Source organism: Cavia porcellus, unplaced genomic scaffold (genome assembly GCF_034190915.1).
Source record: "Cavia porcellus strain 051 isolate PalLab524CR breed Dunkin Hartley unplaced genomic scaffold, mCavPor4.1 scaffold_19, whole genome shotgun sequence".
NCBI classification, from domain to species: Eukaryota; Metazoa; Chordata; class Mammalia; order Rodentia; family Caviidae; genus Cavia; species Cavia porcellus.
In genome coordinates, this window is record NW_026947502.1 from 26,082,413 (window position 1) to 26,098,081 (window position 15,669).

At 35.8% G+C, this 15,669-nt stretch overlaps 1 protein-coding gene across 10 annotated transcripts in view; it reads right to left on the reverse strand.

Annotated features, from left to right (window-relative positions):
• The window catches only part of Fbxw11 (F-box and WD repeat domain containing 11), a 140,925-nt gene that overhangs the window by 73,522 nt on the left and 51,734 nt on the right, over nt 1–15,669 (reverse strand). Inside the window, exon 2 of one of the 10 annotated variants that reach the window (XM_063230783.1) lies at nt 10,647–10,734. The exons of the other annotated variants lie outside the window; for them this stretch is intronic. The gene's annotated coding sequence lies outside the window, so the exon portion shown is untranslated. The remainder of the gene's footprint in view (nt 1–10,646; nt 10,735–15,669) is intronic. 10 annotated transcript variants of the gene reach the window in all.

Here is a 15,669-nt window from a genome sequence, read left to right on the forward strand (position 1 = left end):
TCTTTTGGTCTATATACTCTTTGAAGTCTTGGCAGAAATGTGTGAAATCATGGTGGCCAGAGGCATTTTTGTGGACTAATTCTTTGATAAGTTCTCTATTTCATAACTCACTGGAAAAGACAACTCAATATTACAAAGATGACACTTCTTCCCAAAATTTGTAAGTTTAACATTCTTCCAATAATCACATAAAGTGGTTCTTTATGGAGCTAGACAAATTGATATTGAAGTTCAAATAGAAAAATAACTTTGTAACAAAAGTCAGTTTTTTAAAAAGTAGAAAACACAAAGCTACAACAGAGTAGTCTTATCAGATATTAAAATACATAAGCCTCTCTAAATAAAAATGAGGTACTGCATGCATCTGAATTAGTCTACTGACACAGTAGAAAAAATGTTTATAACAACCTTTTCCTGAAAGGACCAGGCAGTGAATATTTTAACCTTTGTGTGCCTCCATCTCTGTCACAACAACTCAACTCCTCTTCTGCATCATGAAAGCAACCTCAGACAGTGGCTGTGCTCCACTGACACTGTCAGGCTGGATTTACCCTGCAAGTTATTGCCCAGTTCTGTCTCACAGACTACAAAGTCCAGAAACAGGCCCAGGTACATAGAAAAATATAGCACACGTTAATGGTACCATCTCAAATGATTGGTGAACTTTCAAGAGGTAGTGACAACTGGTTAGCAATTTGAAAGAGAAAAAAATTAGATCCATATTTCACAAATAGATATACATAAAAACTCCAAACAGATCAGAAATTTAAAGAATGAAACTATAAGCACTAGAAAAATTGTAAGTAAATTCCTTTAAAACTTGGGCATAGGGAAAGATTATTTAACTGACTCAAAATCCTGATGCTAGCAAATAACAGAAGTGGGGATTTCACTCAGTGACAGAGCACTTGCCTAGCAAGCATGAGACCTAGGTTCAGTACTCAGCACCAAAGAGAAAAAGAAAAAAAAATTAAGGTAAGGCAACAAAAAAAGGACAGAGTATCTGGCTACATAAAACTTTTAAACTTTTACATACCACTTTTAAAGTTATAAATCAAATCAACTGACAAAGTAGAAAAAATGTTTATAACATATGTCAAAAATATAAGGCCTGATATCCCTTAAAAATTTGGGTTTTAAAAAATCCCAACAGAAAAATAGGGGAAAAACTTGAACAGATGTTTTTAATAATAAAAACGAACCAGGCATGGTGGTGCAGGCCTGTAATCCTAACACACTGGAAAGGCTGAGGCAGAAAGATCAAAAGTTCAAGCCCACTATGGAGAACTTAGTTGCTCAGCAAGACTTTTCTCAAAATAAAAATTTAAAAAGCGTTGGAAATGTAGCTCAGTAGGAAAGCCCTAGCTTCAATCCCCAGTGCCTACCTCAAAAGAAAACCATGATCCATTAGACAGAAAATGATCTTAAGGTTCATAATTAAAGAAATCAAAATTAAAGCTACATATTTGTCATCTAACTTATTGACAAATATTCAGAAATATAACAACAAATTTTGTAGGCACTCTCATCTATTTCTGGTAGGAAGGCAAATGTGTACAACCCTTTTGGAGGAAACTTTGGCAATATTTAACAGAAAGGAATTATGTATGTCTTTTGAACTAGCAATCCTAATTCTAGGAATTGTCATTGAAGATACTTTAATTCAATAATAATATGAAAATACATATGTATAGTTATTTAAAGGAGAGCTGTCTGTAACTTCAAAAAGATGAAAACAATCTACACAAATAAGGGATTGAGTATACCATATGAATGTAATGGAGTATTACATGGTAGTAAAGCAAAAAAAGAGGAAGGCTTCGGTGGATTGACAGTAATTTTCAAGACATACTTTTAGAGGGAAAAGCAAAGTGCAAACGAGTATGTATACCGTACAATTCCTTTCGTGTTAAGAAGCCAAAGCAATAAAATATACATATACATACATATATCTGTTCATTAGTGCACAAAGAAACCCAACTGGATAAAGCTGAAAAACTGAGATTATCCACTAAGACCAGGATGGAAGGAACAGGGAATGAGAAGGCAGAAAGGATGAGAAGTACACTGCTCTAACTAAGCATACTTTTTCTGTTGTTTTTAGTCTCTGAATTATGTTAAATGCTTTATACACTCAAAAAATAAAATGAATAATGAATAGGAAAAGCAAAAATGGACTATTGGCAGAAACAAATGTTCTTAAAGATGTTTTAAGTGTCTAGCACAATCACAATTAATGCTGGGAGCAAAAATACTAACATATATGATGCCAACTCAGTAGCTGACCTATACAGACACACACCAAAACGTTTTCTTAACTATAAGGAAATATTAAGTACAATTACCATATTTATTTTTTAGTAATATGAGTAATTCTGAAACTACATACTATGAATCCTAGAAGTAAACAAGTGAATTGGGTATATGGGTTCCTTACTGCTAGAGAAAGGAGTTGATTATCCAAAGTTCCTTGAAGAAATATGGCTGGTTCCAGGGTTGAGGATGGGAAAATACAAGATGAGCCTGAACATGTTGCCACAGAGTGTAAAAAGCAGTTAAACAATTATGAAGACACATCAAAAGGATACAGAACAATAAAACAGGCACTGCTAAACGGAAAAATCTGATAATAAAAATGAGTAGTGATAATAACAGGCTATAACCTACAGATAAAACAAGAAGCAGTCTTTATTGACAAAATAAATAAAACTTTGAAATTCTGAAGAAAATAGACATTTATATACTTTCAAAGTTGCTCCTCACAAAATAATTACAAAGGGAAGAAAAAGATAGCTTTATAGTAAAGAAGGCTTATTAATTACACCATATCAAGTAATCTCTATTCATATTGACATAAATCCTAGAGGATGGCACAGAGAACACTGCTATCACTTCTGTACTTCTATCAAAAATGTTTAACCTAAATTTAGTCATAATGAAGCAACAGATAAATGTAAGTTAACATATGTACTACAAAACAACTGACCTTAAAGTGTAAGACACAAAAATTCAAAAAGACTGAGAAACTGTTCCAGACTGAAAGAGGTATGACAATTAAAGACAATGTACCTCTCTGAACCGAGGATTAGATGGTAGTAATATATCAATGTTAGGTAAAGATCAGACTCTTACATTATGTTTATATATAGAGATTCATCCACCATTACAGAAAGTAGATGCTAAAATATCACAGTGTCAACATTCAGTCAGCTTTACTTTCAAGTTTTAGAGGAAAAGAATCGTTCTTTGTATTGTATTTGCAACTGTTCTATAGGCCTGAGACTACCTCAGAGAGATAAAAGGCAATCTTCCAATCTCTTACTCATATTAATTAATATCCAATTCTTCAATTATGGTATAATATATGTAAAAATAAACATGTCATCCTCCCTCTTTTTTTAATCACTGCTGTCAGATAACCATCATAAATATCTCAAACCAATACTGCCTGAGGACACTATAGGTTCATGTGTCATCCCCAAGCCTTTCCTGCTAGCCAGCAATACCGAGAGATATGTGTTAAGGTCTTTCCTGAGAATTCTACAGGATCCTCCTGGCAATGTATGTTTTGGCAAAAGCTTTTTCCTTAAAATTAATTGTACGATAGCGGCTTAATTCCTTAGATCACAACACTACCATTACTTCAACCTTTAATTTTTATTTCCTGTTGCCTTAAAGATGAAGGACTTTAAATTTACCTTTTATTACAAGTTTAGTAAATAAGAAGCAAACATAACATAAGAGACTTTGTGTACTCCAATAAATGATTCTGATTTCCTACGGCCAGGGATTTAGCTCAGCGGTATAAGCACCTGCCTGGCATGGACGAGGTTGTGAGTTCAATCCCTGTACAAAAAAAAGAATTTTCCTCATATTAGGTTGCAAGTGTTTACATGTAATCTGTCCATGAAGATCTTTGCATGACTGGAGCATAGTATAGTGTATAATGTATAGTACATGGGACATAGCAGGTCCTCAATAAATATGTACAAGATGTGCCAGTGATTCTATATTTTGTTAAATATTTTGCAACTAACCCCATCCTAACTTAATGGTCTCGATGCTCAACTCCACACGTTGCCCAGACTGAAGGACATTATGGGCTGGCACTAGCATAGCCATGCATTTGAAAATATCTCTGGAATTTTTTCCTGGCCAAGCACATCCAGTTGTTAAATCTCCTTTTAGTAAGGCATGCTTTAACTGACTCACCATATATTCAGCTTGCTCAGAGTGAAGAGCTGCCACTTGTAATGAGGTTTATCAACTTAAAATATGCTCATACAAACATACAGAGCCACAGGCTTGCTAAAACTTCTCAATAATGTTTAATCCTAGTGAGGGTGTAATGAGAGGTAAACTCTAAAAACCAATGTGACAAGATACACACATGGAGTACACAAGATATATGCTAAATGTTTAAATTTTTTAAAATATGTTATAGTAAAAGACATCGCCATTAATCCCCCACAAAATACTACCCCTTGCTTTGAACACAGCTATCTCATCATTCTTGCCACTTTCTGAAGTAGTTCTAGAAGCCCTCTCTCCTGAGTGTCTTTATGAGATATGATCAAAAGTATGGTGAATGCTACTGCTGCATGCCATTAAACAGAAAATACTACAGTGTATCCTCATCTACCTTATTCACTGGATCTGGCACCATGCAACTTCTGATTCTTCTCCAAATTTAAAATGACCATAAAAAGTAAATTTTTTCATCAAGAACATCAAGGCAGCCATGATGGTACAACTAAAATCATGAAGAGGACTTGGTGGTAACAGTGGGTTCAAAGTGAGGAGGGAGTATTGTATGAGTAATTCACAGCCATGTCTTTTATTGTAATAAAAATTTTTACTTAAAGTTACCATTTGATGATCTACTATAGTAGAGCTCTCTTAGAAATGTATACTAAATTCAAAATGAAAGCAAAAATTTATGTACAAAGATGATGACATTTTTAGTAATTCAAAATAAGGATTCTAATCATCCAGAGAAATAACAAATTATGGGATGTTTATGAAAGATAGTATAGTCATTTCAAAATTCCTTTAATTTCAAAAGAAATTAAAGGAAAAATTATCCTAAGTACACAAAGCATAAAAAGTAAAATCAAGCATATAAAACTAACATACAAAGTACTTCCAATTACATAAAACATGTATAGATTTAAAACTAAAATATATATCAAAATATTAAAAATGACCAGGCATGGTGGCAAATGCCTGTATCCCAGCACTAAAGAGGCTAAGGAGGAGTGCTGCAAGTTCAAGATTGAGGCCCGCCTGCATTCAAGGCCAGCCTGAACTACACACACACAAATTTAAAAATATTAAGAATGGTACTTCCTTAATTGAGGATTACTTTTCTTTCCATTTTTACCTCAACATTCTGTAATACATATAATGTATTATTTTTACAGTCAGAAAATGTATTTTAAAGCAAAAGAAAAATTATAAGCTGATTTTAAAAGCAAAATTAAAATTTTTCCAAGATAATCTTTCAACTTAAAAAATACTGGGAATCAAGTATTTGAATTAGAGAACTAAGTCTAAAGAAGTCATGCTTATAGAAGCAAGAAATGCTATACTCTAAGATCCCTAAGCAAGCTTGGAGAAAGTCTTTCCTTCTTGCTCCAGTTCCTTACGCCTGTTCCCTATTCAATAAAAAAGTTCTGAGTATATAGTACCTGGCAGGAACTATTGCAGAAACCGGTATGTTTACCAAGCAGTAAACAGGAAGACATGACCTTTTTCTCATGGAATTCGGTTTTGCTAAGGGAAAAATGACAACAAACAGTAGAGGAAGAGTAAACATGGAATATAATTTGAGACAGTGAAGAAAAAATAAATCAGGATGAGAGAACAGAGTGAAAAGTACGAAGCTATTTTAGACTGGGTGGTCAGAAAAGGCCTCTCTAAAGAGAAGATATTTGATCACATAAGCTACACATATAATATCATAAATAGCACTCCTATTACATAACAGTCCTAAGATTTAGAAAAGTTTGTTTACATCTAAAATACACATAGTCAGCTCATAAAAATTGTTTCTTAAGAAGCTGTAACATATATCAGAACTACGAAGACTAAAAAAAGAACCTCAGGGACTAAGTTTGAACCCTATCCTGTCTTCCTTACTCCCTTGCTCTGCATTAATTTTCTTAACATATAAAAGACATACTAGGCCTAGCTTACAGAGTTGTTTAGAGGATTAATACAGATAAAGTATGGAAAAGCAGTTAGTAACATGTCTAGGCAGATAAGCAGTCATCAACTGTGAGTTCCCTATCTGAGTTCCTGAATAAACTGTTTCATTAGGGCAAGCAGACATATATTTTTATCTTCCAACCAAACCACCTCTGGCTAAATTCTTGTTAGATGTTACTGCTATAAATGACACTGACTTGACAAAATTGATACCATTTATATTTCATCGTGAATTGCTTCTATTTTTATTTTGAAACCCTCAATCCAAAGTTTGGGCTCCTCTCAGTCTGGTTGTGATGGCTAATTTTGTGTGTCAACTTGGCTAAGCTACAGTGGCTACTTGTTCGTTAAAATACTACTCTAGATTTAGCTACTTGCTCGTTAAAACATCACTCTAGATTTAGATGTAATTAGCAATCAGTAGACACAGAGTAAAGTGATATATTAACTTTCATAGCATTAAATAAACCTCGCCCAATCAATGGAAAGCCTTTTAAGACCACATAGGCTAAGGTTTTAAGAAGGGGATTTTTTTCTCCTTAACAGTTCAACAGTGGCCAAACAGAGTAGTACATGCCTGTAAACGCTCTGAGAGGCTGAGGCAGAAGGGTCACTTACATGAACCCAGCCTGGGCAGCTTAAAAACCCTGCTTCAACAAAAACAAAGAGCTGGCAATGTACTCAGTATGGCTTTGGGTTCAATCTCCAGTACCAGGGGGGAATAAAGAATGTAACAGGGGAGCTAGGTGAGGTGGCACACACCTGTAATCTAAGCACTCTGGGACAGTGAGACAGGAAAATGGTGGCTGAGGCAACTGAACTGCCAAGCTCAAAGCCAGCCTGGATCACATAGCAAGACCCTGTCTTAAAAACCAAAAATCAAACAAAACAAAAGCAACACAAAAACTTGCCTAAGTCTGCAGCCTACCAGCCTGCCATACAAACGTCAAATCTACCCGTCCCCTCAATCACACAATCCAGTTCTCTAAACTCTCTTCTCTATTTTCTGGAAAAACCATGACTGAATTGTTTGTCTGTCCACCTTTTATGCTTTGATTTTATAATTTGAACAACTATTTCTGGTTTTTGTTTTTTTGGTTTTTTTGGTTTGGTTTTTTGTTACCAGGGTTCAAACTCAGGACCTCACGCTTGCCACGGAGGTGCTTATGCCACTGAGCTAAATCTCCAGCCTTGAACAACTACTTCTAAGATAACAATATGTAATTTGTCAACTAGTGATTTCTTACTGTTATTTTTTTTTAATTCTGTATTATTTCTACCTTTTTTTTTCTGTTTTGCTTTTTTTCCTCTAAATCAAAAAAAAACCAACCCATGACTGGTAACACTGGTCAACCCTAGAACTGGTCTCCCTGCTTCTATCTTTTTATGCTGTCTGTATACTCAGCAATCACAGTGATCCTGCTAAAGTGTTAGCTCTTCTGGTACAAATTCTTCAGTAACTTCTCATCTCATGCAGATCTGAAAGGCCACTAAGGTCTTGAAACCTTATAGAATCTGTTCTGCTTTCTCTCTTTTTATCTCTGAATTCACCTTCTACTCTCTTCCCTCATTCCACTCTCCAGTCAAACTCAGCCTTCTGGCTGTTCTAAGGCCACAAATACTCCAGCTCTAGGCCAGTACACTTGCTCTCCTTCCATCTGAGCTTATCTTTCCACAAGGCTTGTACAGCTCGCTCCCTCATTTCCTTCAGATCTTTGCTCAGTGAGACATTCCCTCCTCACTCTGCTTAGAACTGAAGTGCTAGCCAGGCACAGTGGCACACACCCGTTACCCCAAACTACAGTACTCAGGGGGCTGAGGAAGAAGGATCACGAGTTCAAGGCCAGAGGCCAGACTGGGCAACTTAGCATGATCCTACCTCAAAATAAAAATTTCAAAAGGGTTGAGAAGCTCCAGGCTACAGCATTTGCCTAGCATGTTTGAGGCTGATCCAATGCCCAACTGCCCCATACTTACAACACACACACACACACACACACACACACACACACACACTATAGCACTTCCCTAAACTTTGGGGTCCCCTGTCCTCCTTTTTCCTTTTAGGTCTAAAATATAGGTTCTAACATGCACAAAGCCCTGAGTTGCATCCTAAACTCCCACCACAGAAACACATACATAAATAAAATGCAGATTCCCAGACAACGGGGGTTATTGCTGATTTGTGTTTTCCAATATTCTCCGACTCTACAATAATACCTGACATACTGTAAGAACATCATCAATATTTGTTGCTGGTAGAAAAACCAAAAACGAACAAATAATGATTTCTAATTTATTATTTGAACTTTTCTCATTTTTCACCTTTTTACCTTGGGCACTTATTTCTATTACAGATATTGCTGACGATATTGAACTTCCTAGTGAAAGCTTAAAAACGAAAGTTCATATTCTTCTGACTCAAAATTTCTCTAATGAATAAAGCATCCTAAGGAATTAATCATGAATATGTACTTCACATACAAACTTTAATGACTTTAATGTCCATCCATCCGTAAAAGTTAATAATAATTGTATACACAGAGAATGAAACTTTAGTTATTAAACATGTAAGCCTAAGTTCATTAATATGAAGCATATTACTCAGTTAACAACTTTAAAACTTAAATTCTAACTAGTACAGTAGAGCATGAGTAAGAGTACAAGAGAAAAAACAGAATGGTTTCTAAAATAAAATAAAATTACAGCTAAATGGCTAATTTCTTTACTGTCTACTGTTAAAATTTTGCAATAAAGAGCACCAGTTTCATCAATAAATAATAAAGATTTTTTGTGATCTGAATCTCATTCATCAATACCTTACCCCCAAATTACACTGTGAAAACTTATCCATTATGCCGATTGTTTTGGAAACGATGTTATAATTGTTAGTAAAGCAAGGTGCAGTCCTAATGTTCCAGGAGCAAAGAAAGGCTCCATTCCACAGGAAACGTGTGATTTTTTGAATGCTAGTACTATACACCAGGCTTTACGTTAGCTTTCAAATTTTCTCCAAAATATTAATACTTGCCTTTTCTGTTGCTTCAGATTTTCAATCAGCTAGTCAAAGTTTTCAGAAAATATGATATGGTAATGATAGAAAACAATTTAATTCATAGCAAGAACAGAGTGAATTACTCTTTTAGGAAAAAAGGTAAATTCAAAGTAATAAGAACTGTGGGAGTAATAAAACCCAAAATGTATAATTGTCATTGTAAAAAAGAGAGGGAAAGAAAGTGCTCTAAAGGATATAACTGCATGTATATTTAAGTGTATTAGACAGATAACCATATTACTGAATTTTTGTTGGATCATTGAACAGAACTGGTTGCAGTCTCAGTGTTTGAATGTCCACTTTGTATGCTTTAATTTTGTAACTTGAACAACTATTTCTAAGATGACAACATGTAACGTGTTAAGTAGTGATTTCCTACTGTTTATTTTTTTTAATTCTGTATTACTTGTACTCTTTTTCTGTTTTTTTTTCCTCCTTAAAATTAAAAAAAAAAAAGGTAAATTCAATCTTCTGTTTCACAATAACTTGCAAAGACTCTATAATCATTAACAACATATTTTCAAACTGGCGCTGCATATGCCATCTGATAGCTGGGCCAGGTGCCTGCAGAGGCTAATGACTATAATAGGAAAGGGAAGAACAGAATTTAAAAGAATCTTCTGTAACCAAACATAAATAGATACAAGGAAATAAAATGTGGATGACTTCAAATTAAGCCCAAAACACTCAATCAGCAAGTAGTATACCCAAAAAAAGCTATTTTTAAAAAAGCTGTGGATCTCTAACACACAGCATATAATGAGACTAACAGATTTAAATGCAAAGTATAATGCCATAAGCCACAGCAAAAACATTGGACAAAATAACTATTTAAAAAGTAAATACGTCCAACAAAACTTTCATCATGACCAAAAGTTTTATGAACAAATCTCTGAGGATAAAACTGCAAATTGGGAGAAACATTTGCAATAAATGACAATTAGTATATTTAGTTGCTAAAGAGTTCCTCCAAATTAAATTTAAAAAATAAATCCATCAACCAAAAAATGGAAAAAGGACTTAAAGAGTTAAGTAATAGAATAATAGAAAAGGTCATAACTAAATATTTATTATATACATTCCATCTCATTAGCAATCAAATACATTACATTACAGGTATGTTACATTAACAGGTATCTTTTTCTTTCTAATCCCTCAAAAATGGCAGAGCTGAATGTAACAGTACATGCTTATAATCCCAGCCTCAGAAGACTGAGGCAGGACGACTGCCTTAACTTCAAAGCCAATTTGGACTACAAAGTGAATTCAAGGCCAACCAAAATTAAAACATCGAATACCAACAAAACTATTTCTTTTACAAATATAAAGTGATCCTACTTCTCAAAAGTATAATTTAACAGTAACACATGGTGGCACATACATGTCATCTCAGGATGTGGGAGGCGGAAGCAAGTAGATCATGAGTTCAAGGCCAGCCTCAGCTACATAGTAAGACCCTGTCTGAAATTCTGTATCAAAAAATAAAAACAAATAAACAAAAAGTTTTAATTTAGCAACCTAAAACTTTTTAATGTGTATACTTTCACCTAAAGAAATAATCACAAAAGCATATAAAGCTTTATAATGTTCTATTCAAACATTGCTTAAAATGTCAAACTGGAATCAATTTTAATATAGAAGTGTTTCTTAACCACCCGTACCAAAAATTTAAAAATCAGTAATATAGCTATTAAAAACAGACTTCACACACACGTGTAATCCCAGCATTTGGGAGGGTGAGGCAGGAGGATCACCCTGAAGTTTGAAGCCAGCCTGGGCTACAAAGTAAGGTCAAGATCAGCCTGAACTACGCAGTGAGACTCTGTCTCAAAAAACTAAAATAATAATAATGAACACACACACACACACATACACAAAGAATTTTGTGTAGTGATTTAAAATGATCATGAAAAGCCTTAATCCATCTTGCTACTATATGTCACTGTTTACTTAAGGGTTTAATTTTTGTAAGCAGTGAGGATTGAACCAGGGCTTCATGCATGCATGTTAAGTACATGCTCTGTCACTAGGCTTTATCTCCAGCCTTTTCTGGTTTAATTTTGAAAAGTGTAAGTTATTTTTAATAAACTTTAAATTTTAAAGAAAGCATTAAACATGTTTAAATATCGAGAGCATATGACAATGGCTAGAAAATAAACTAGTACTCTCTCTATGAAAACAACTGGCTCATACCTAAAAGTGCTTTCTATATTGTGATAAATCACTAGACTATCTACTTAAAATCTGTGTAGCAGCTGGGTATAGTGGTGCTGGGTATGGTGGTGCCTATCTGTAATCTCAGCACTCCAGAGGCTGAGGCAGGAGGATTGCCATGAGTTCAAACTAGCCTAGGCTACATAGTGAGTGCAAGGCCTGCCTGAACTATATGGTAAGACACTGCCTCAAAAAAAAAAAAGCCACTGTGTAGGAGTTGTAGGAGTTATATGTGTAGCTAACTCAGTGGTAGAGTTCATGCTTAGCATACGCAAGGCCCTTGGTTCAATCCTTAGCATCACAGAGATGGGGAGGGAAGATGGGGGGAAAAGAAAGGGGGCATAGGGAATAGGAAGTAAAGAAGGGAAGAAAAGGGAGACTGCATTTTTCTAAAAGTACTTGAGAAAAGAAAATAACATATATACTTTTATTACCACCTGTCAACATCTAGGTACAATAAAGTACAAGTTAGATTCATTAATCTGGAAACATGTCGATAAAACAATGGTAAGTATGTAAAGCAAACAATAGAAGCTGAAGTGTGGTTTTCTAGGGAGAGTCCATTTTTACCACTACAAAAAAAATAGGGGAAACCCCATTATAGGATTGCATATTCCCCTATGAAAAAAAGACTATGTGGTAATAGAAAACAAATTGCTAACATTGTTTCTTGGGGTAAGAGGAACGGGAGATAATCAAACTCTTTATACAGCTTATTTAACTAGTATTATAATACTGATAATCTTTGATCAAGTAATTGTATTTCAAAGAATTTATTGTACAGTTGGGGCTGGGGATTTAGCTCAGCGGCATTAAGTGCCTGCCTTGCAAGCAGGCAGTCATGAGTTCGATCTCCGGTACCAGTAAAAAGGAAAAAGACAAAAAAAAAGAATTTATTGTACAGATATAATCATACAATATTAAAGACACATGTGTAATTAAAATATTAAAGGGATTTTGATACCAAAAAAAAAGAACAAAACAGAACTACAACCTCTAGATTCTTCTTTAGGAAACAATTTTTTAAAACATTATAAATCCAAGACTAAATAGGGTGGCATGCATCTGTAATCCCAACACTTGGGAAACTGGCAGGAGGATCACAAGTTCAAGATCAGCCAGGACTACATATAAGACCCTCTCAAACAAAACAAGACAAAATTACAAATCCACTGCCAGATGTAGTGGCCCAGGCCTGGATGTCAGCACTAGGAACAGCTAAGGCAAGAGGATTACCGTGGGCTAAAGCCAGCCTGAAATGCACAGCAAAACGGTCTCAAAAATCCAAAACAAGTTCTTTTGCCCTTTCGCTCTTGTCATTTGCAGCTGCCATGACTCCATGAACAGCTGCCCCTCAGCCATGCTATCCTGCCTTGGAACCAGCTGAGTATGGACTGAAACCTCCAAAAACTTACGGGAATTAAACACAAGACCTTTGCACTGAGCTACATCACCAGCCCTTTTGTATTCTGAGACAGGTCTTAATGTGGAGTTTCCAGACAAACAGATTTCGAGACAACAGATTCCAGACAATAGACAACAGATTTCCAGACAAACAGAAACAGATTTGTCCATTGCCTTTTATAAGCACAAAGTCAGAAGTAGCCATTGAGGAGGCACAGCAAACAGTGCCAACCAGGCCAAAGAGCTATCAATCTTAAGAAAAGGGAATAAAGAACTAAAGAAACATACAGCCTTCCTGAAGGAATCCAAGGTACCAAGCTGGTACCAAGGAAGCAGGCTGACTACACCTCGACCAATGGGTATTACTTCTCATCATAGTCATTACACTGAGACTCAGTTCCCAGCACAGCGGCCAGGTGGTCAGTCAGTCCTTCTCTGTGGAATCTACGCTTCATACAATGCCTGGCTTTGGTACTGTGGGACAAGAAGGCAGAGTCCTTCAGGAAGGAGCACTCCCAGAGCCTCTTAATACTGAAACTCCCTCACCAGCTTCAACTCACAATCCACCTTACAGAACTTCATCTGCCTCCTCAGACCAGGGGACTTTTTGGTTCAGACTGGGGGTGTCCTCACCCCTAACAATTCCAGTCAAAGGAGAAAAGAAACCCTCTGGAGTTTCTCTGGCTTCAACTACCAGTCATGCAGACTCTTTACCAACAGGGGCAGATGGGATCAGCCAGGGAAAGAAGCCTACACCATCTCCAGAGATCATCGTCAAGGTCTAATCTATACGTGCTGGAAGCTGGACTATACTGATCCAGGAAGATCGCCTTGGAAAATGGACCTCTATTTCATCTGCTGGTTTTACTCTGTACCTTACTCATTCTGTAGCTTTACCCTATCCATCTTGTATTCCCTCCCAGGAAAGTAGTGAGGTCTTACATAAGGTCAGAGCTTCAGGAAGATGTTTCTCTCTCCCTGGACATGTGTAGTTCCTTTCATTTACTAAAATATGAAACTAAAGTTGTAAAAATAACTCTTGGCATCATGTTTAGGAGACTGGATAATATACTCATCAATTTGTTTCATTGAAAAAAAATCTAAAACAAAAATTTAAAATCCATATATTGGAATATCACTGCAACTATAATAGTGGGCTTTATTTTGTTTATATGAAGACAAGGAAAATGGCCAATGTATGTCAATTAAACAAATTTTTACTTAAAAACTAATCTGTATGAAAATCATTAACTGGAAACTGATACTATTTTGAGAAGGCTTGGAGTCAAACTTTACATGTCTTTTTATAACCTTCAATACCAACAAGTGTGTATTTTTAAATTTTTAAACTTCAAAAACTTTTTAAAGCTGATAGCAAGGAGATCTATAAAACTTTCAATTAAGCCATCTTTTTTGTCTTCAAATAGCCCACACACACAAAACAAATGGAAAACATTTGAAATAATGGCCTGATTTTAAGAACTATTCAAGGTTCAACTGAACAACAGTCCTTATTTTTTACATACTGAGAAATCTCCACAGTAGAAAGTTTTTCAAATAAAATTTTATAGACTACAAACTATATAGGTACCACCACTGAGCAATACAAAAGGTTATTCCAAATCTTCACATTTTCTGGCCCAGAGCACAATCGTATAGTCTCCCATCCAAGTACTAACCAGGCCCGACCCTGCTTAGCTTCCGAGATCACACAAGATCTGGCGCGTTCGGGGTGGTATGGCCATAGACAACAATCGTACAGTCAACAAGAAATGGCAAAAAAAAAAACCCCGTGCTTATTGGAACACAAAGGCAGAGAGCTGGAAAGGCTGTTTGATCTATGGCAGCAGGTCTTGAATAAGAGAACACCACACAGTAGAATTTATACGATATGTGTGGGCTCTCAGCTTATGCTTAACCTTCTCTGTATCTAATACAGTACTTTTAATGCTGGAACTTCCTCTTCTTGAATAAAGACACTACAGCAAGCAAAGACAGGAATGGATTTTCCTTCCCCTAAAAAGTAGGCCATCAGTATGGATAGTTATTACTATTACCTTTCTCTACTTTACAAAAACCCTGTAAAGTGGATATAACTACCTTCATCTTCAAAGACAAGGCAACTGGAATCCGGGGAAGGAAGGTAACTTTCCCAGCATCACAGGAACATGACTAGAATATAGGTGTTTTGGCTCCAAAGCCAGGATTCTTCCTACTCAGTTCACTCTCTTTTCTGAATAATCATCTTAGGTCAGCAGCTCTGATAAGTTCTGACTATAGTGTTCGTTGACCTCTGTGGCTTATATGAATAGACAGTTTAAAAAAAAAAAAATCACAGGAGCTAGGAAGGAGGAACTAAAACCTAATTCACATGATCCGATTCACATAATCTTCACTATCAGCCCAAGGAATCAGTTCCCCATGGACTTGTCACTGGCACTCTCCCCCAGCTAGGAGGTGCAAACACCATTCCCAAGAAAACATGTCAGTCTACTACCTTAAATCTCTATACTCCTGGTGTGCCAGCTTTAAACTTTTGATACTAAAAATTAAAAGAAATTTGTTTCAACCTAAAAATGACAGTTGCCAAGTTAAGGTGGCAGCTGTCACTGCAGTCTGGTGACTAAAGCACTGATTTTGTAGTTACACAGATCTGGATTCAAAATCAAGTTCTGCACTCAAATAATTGTGTAAGCCATGTAAATCAATTCCCTTCTGTAACTTCATATACAGCGTACGGCATCATAGATAGCTAACTTCTCTAAAAAGAATCAAACGAGGTAATC